Below are 6,000 nucleotides of genomic sequence, written 5' to 3'. Positions count from 1 at the left end.
GAAGATGTTACACAGAAACACCTTGATAAGGTTATCTCTGTTCAAGTGGTACTGGATGCTCATGACAAGCACAATGTCAAGGAAAATCTGTAACTATTTCTTGAAGATGGAAGAACATATCAGATGTCAGAATCAGATGTGGTAAACAAATAACTGAAAGAACTTCAATTCTTTCATTACCTTTTAGAGGTAAAGTCTGATATTACCAGGAGATGGTCAAATTTCATATTGAAGACCATCAGAGATAAAGCAAGAATTTCTGGTTCAAGAGTTACAGAATTCATTCCTAGTATTGTTGAAAATGATGGAAGTGAAACTCCAATGAAGAAGAATTTTGCTAAGCTTGAAGTGATTCTGAAAAGGAAATGTTTATGCTACAATGAAGATTCTTCTCATCCTAGGGTAATAAGACTGAATGATGGTTTAGAAAGAAACCATATCTCTGCTTTAAGGACTGCAATCTATCAGATTGAAAGTCAGAATGAAGAGATGAAGCAAGTCAAGACTACACTCTCTCAAGTCCTGAGGATTAAAGAAGAAAAGATGATATCAAGCTTTGTCAAGAATCATTATGGATTCAGATTGACTCAGTGAGATTTGTAAAAGCTACAAGGACTGTAAGTTGTAGTTAGTTATCTAGTTAAACTCTTATTTGCAATTGTACTTAAATGTTTTTGACATCATCAAATCTATTAACTTGTATATTTTGCATAATTTACAAGTTGGGGGAGATTGTTAGATATATTTGAGATGTCATGTCTAATATGATTCATTGCTTGTAAAGTTTTAAATCCTTAATATTAACAAAGTCTTAATGTAGAAAATATAAATTGCTTAGATTTGTGTTACGGTGACTAAGTTCAAGTTTTGCAAATATTATATTCAAAATCTAAACCCATAACCCCAATTTGCAAAGCCTAATTTCAAAATATAAACTCATAACCTAAATTGGACGGCTAATTATATTAATACAAGTAATTCATAGCAATGATTTCATAAATATTGATTGACATTGAATATATGAAAGATTATATGACAAACGTGTTTGTTAAATGTGAGTACAAATTAAATATGAATTTGGAAGAATGAGTAGTTACAAAGTAAACTAAACTTAACATTATCATGTATCATCTGCAAAAAATTCTTAGAGGCTCAATCTAAATAAGAACAAAATCGAATAACTTCCTTCTCGGTAAAAAAGAGGCATACTTCCACCGATGAACTTTGTTGGTATTGTGTAGTTTGCATAATTAATCAACTTTGTAAGCGTATATGATGTTTGACGGTTTCTTGATGGTTTCTTCTCTGCTTCAACAAAATATTATATATTGCCTAATTGTAAAGAAATTATATTTTAAAGTTACTTTTATGTTTCAAGATATATCAGATGTAGCCCAACTGTAAACCACCTAGATAACAAGAGTTTTACGTTTTTCAGCTTTGATATAAATTCAATATCAAAGCATTATTTTTATAATTTTTTAAAATTAAAATATATTTCTAAAGTTTACTTAAAAATATAATGTTTAGTTATAAACGTATGTTATTGTTCTATATTGAATTCCACCCGATTACTTCTAAATTACATTTATGAATTTATATTTAGATTTAAAGTTATAATTTTGGAAAAATAAATTGTTAATGTATAAATTAAGGATGGTACATAATTTAAGTTTTTAACGCATTAATTACCTTTAAATATTGCATGACCTTTACTATATTCTAATTAAATTCAACATGGATAAACTATTCTCATTTTCAATCAAATGTATTTTAAATTAAATATAAAATATTGATAAAAATTTTAAATATAGAATATCAGTTAGAATTAGTTTGTTTATATTATTGCTTAAAATGATATTAAAAGGATAATTTTTTACTAATATTAATTAAAAGAAATTGTTATCGTTGTATGACAGACTTTATATTTTTTCCTAACATATTTTTTGCTGACATATATGATATTAAACCAATATTACTTAGTTTTATATTGACCGAAGTTAGATATAAACCCATTTTAAAAGTTATAAATTAAATTGATATTGAGAAACATGCATTATTAAACACATAATAACATTTGTGGGTACATTAGAGCTAAAGAATTTTATATATTGCATCTTCCAAGAAAAATAGTCTCATGAAAAAGACCAATATATTAAAGTGTAATTATTATGGCACGTATTACACACTAAAGTATGATGAACATTCTTACATCATCAACTAGAAAATCTAAATATAGGATCTTTTACTTTAAAACATAACTATAGAAGATGAAGAGTCTATTTGGCCTCACTGTTACACATGCATGGATTCAATTCGATGATATGTTCATTAACTATAATTATAACTACTTTAACACAACCTTTTCATTATATCATCTAGATACCCCTTCACACTATTCTTACTCTATCATATTATCAATTTCATACAACTCTTATTTCTGAGAATAACCAAAACAATGGAAAATCTTCAATCGGACATTATCAATTTGATATTTTCTTACATTATTATCTAGGCAGATGATTTCAGCAGTTTTGCAAAACTGTTAATGGCTTGGCTAAATAGGAAAACCTCACTGAGTATCAAAGAAGTGTTGGACAAGATGGATTGTGAGGCACTGTATCAGTTTCATCAGAATCCATTCGAGGTTACACGTGATCATTTTCATGGTTTCATAGCTTTTGCAGTTCATAACAATGTTGATCAAGCGATGTTCTATAACTCAGTTTAGAATCTATTTTCGAGGCAAAATGTTGATCACCATCTCGCAGTGTAGGCTCATATATCAGGTAATCATTTTCCATCTTTGTTCGGCTATGATTTCTTTAAAACTATATTTAGAGGCCTTGAAAGAAGTCAGACCTTCCAGGAGATGTTTGAATTGCTCAATAGAACTGACATGAGGTCGAAGCTGATAGAAATTTTTAGGTTGTTTGAAGAGATGTATGCTTACATTACAGACAGAGACTATCTTTTGCCTGTATATAAGTTTTGCCCAAATGCACGAAATTTTTAGTTTATTTGAAGAGATGTATGCTTACATTACAGACATAGACTATCTTTCTGTTTGTTAGTTTTTAGTTTTGATTTTTAGTTTTTAGTTTTTTGTTTTGATTTTGTGTCTGAAGATTGATTTGGGGGGAACCAAAATTTGGTTAAGGGGGAAAATTTTGGGATTGGGGGGGGGGGAATGTAGAACTAAAACTGAATGAAAATTTGACTAAGGGGGGAAAGAAAAGGTGGGCGCGAAATTATTATTTTTTTGGTGAATTTTAGACATCGGTTTAATTATAACCGATGTCTACAAAGAACAAAGACATCACAAAAATACGGGGTGATGTCAATACTTTTTTTAACATCAGTGGCAAAGTTAACCGATGTCTAATGTGTGATGTCTATTGACATTATTCTTGTAGTGAATTATGGCTATCCCTCTGCGATAGGACTGTTGAGCCTGACTTTCATGTTGATGGTGAAGTATACAGCAAAAGTTTGAATATGTCTCATCTGTGGAATACTAAGTGTGAGCATTGTGCTACTCAACTCATCCTGTACATGATTCTCCTAAGTAGTTTCACTGATTAAGCATCTTAAATATTCTCCTACATTGCATGTGTTTTAAAGTACAATGCAAGGACACGTTATGGATTTTTGTCATTTTGAACACATGTTGTGAATTTTCAAGGCCTATTGTAGGAGAAATGTACAACTGACTTATTGCATTTCAATTTACATGTGTTATTAGTTTTATTATTAATCATATCTGATAAGAGAAGTAGTTAGCAAACAAAGTATACCACTGTTAAATGCACCTTATTCTTTCTTAGTAGCACCATATGATGAGAATTCATGATGTAAACAATTTAATACCATCCCACTCTTCCTTAAATTTGCAAATGTAGAATATTTTGAAGACTAACTACATATTTTAGTACAATATATAGTTTGTAAAATTGTAATCATGTCAATGTTCAATTCTCTTCATATATCTTTGCATAATCGGCTTTATAGAAATCATTCCTATAGTATATAGTTATTAATCTTAGGCCTCATGTTCCACAGAAATTTGATTCCAAACTCCTCAGAGTAATCATCAAGAACTTCCATCATGTCATACAATTATACTCATGTCTTACCTCATCTAGAGTTGTGTTGTCCAATTTTGTTGACAAGTTCCAATATACTTCCCATAGGTCTCCCTTTTTTTGATAAATTCTAACATATCCCCCGTTGCCAGCCTTCTCCAGACTCAAATGATGAGAAAAAAATATTAACTTGATCAAGAATGCATGTGTTCATTACTATGAAATGTCCACAAGATTTAGTAAACCCTGAATTCAGCCAATTTTTTAGTCCAAATTCATTATCAGTTTTGGAGCTCAAGTAACTGAAATGGACCTTGAATGGTTGAATCAATATGACTTTTTGGATCAAACATTACAATCGAGGCATGTCATCTTCTTCATCATACAATTCCCATATATGCTTTGGTAGGATGCACTCTTCTAATATATCCTTATCAAAATCATGGAAGTCTGAGTCTGGGACTGATATTGGTACTGACTTAGCTTTCTTGAGCGTTTGCTGTTGAAGCGGCCTCTCTTTGATTATACCGACATTCCTTTAAACACTAATTCATGATAGTTAATCCTTCATTTTGTATATTTTCATAACTACACTTCATATTATAGTAACATTTTATTAATACTTAACTTGATCATCAACATTATATTTTGTCATCACGGTACAATTTAGGCATTGACATTATGCACTATTGGAGTTTAGGCATTGACATTATGCACTATTAGAGTTCTTATAATCATCATTTGCTTAAGGCATAAATCTTATAAACGAAGATAAGACTCGCGTTGATTTTATGTTTTAATGAAAACAATAGGTTCCTGTAGTTTTCTTTTAAAATGCCGATTAATCCTCACATTGATTTAAAGTTTTTTAATCCATCAATGGGTTCCTGTAGTTTTCTTTGAAATGGACGATTATTTTTGTTGTTCCATGTTTAATATATTTTATATGTTTGTTAATATAATTAAGAGTTCACCATCTCAGAATACAATATACCAATTAGTTTCATTTAAATAACAATTTATGTTTGAAAAATTGTCGGATAACAAGTTTGCGTAGCGCGGGTAAAAGTCCAATGATAAGATGTACCGGTCGTAATGACAAGAGTTAACTAAATTAGAAATTATAATAATAATTATAATTACGATTATTATAGTATAATATATAAACTAGTATAGGACCATATTAACAAATTTTGTACTTCCTCCTTCCCATATTTTCGTCCACTTCACTTTTTGAAGGTGCATATTAAATATATTTTCACAAATTCATTCTTAATTTATTTTAAAATATAAATTCAAATTTTTATTCAGGAAAATAATTTTATTTAACAAATAGATAAAATTATGTTTTATTTATATTTTAAAATGTGTGAAAATGTAAAATGAATAAGAAAACCCCGACACTCGACATGTCAAAGATTATGTAGAGAAAGATAAATTATAATATTAATATGTATGTTATTGAGTCACAAATTTTGACAACTTTTTTGACAGTTCTTATAAAAAAAATTTATTTATTTTTTTTCTTAATTTCCGTAATCAAACTAGGTAAAGAGTAGCGGTGTACGCGGTTCGGATCAGATCGGTTTTGGAGTAAAAGTCGAACCAAACCGCGAAGAGCAGTTTTAGAAAATTGTCATCAGCAACCGCGAAGAGCGGTTTTAGAAAATTGTCATCAGCAACCGCAAATGCGGTTGCGTTAACCGCGTCAATTGCGGTTGCGAATTTTTAGTTATTGCAGATCGGTTTGCGGTTCAACAACTTATTTCATAATAATTAATAATTTACAAAAAATAAATTCGGAATATTAATAAATTCAAGTTTAAGTTACGTGATAAATTTACATTCAAAAATAAAATACAAATTAATGTTTCGTGTGGAGTAAGGATATTAAAATCATACAAAAATATGGAGG

The sequence above is a fragment of the Apium graveolens genome, chromosome 2 (genome assembly GCF_009905375.1).
Source record: "Apium graveolens cultivar Ventura chromosome 2, ASM990537v1, whole genome shotgun sequence".
Taxonomy (NCBI): domain Eukaryota; kingdom Viridiplantae; phylum Streptophyta; class Magnoliopsida; order Apiales; family Apiaceae; genus Apium; species Apium graveolens.
This window is presented reverse-complemented; position numbering follows the sequence as displayed.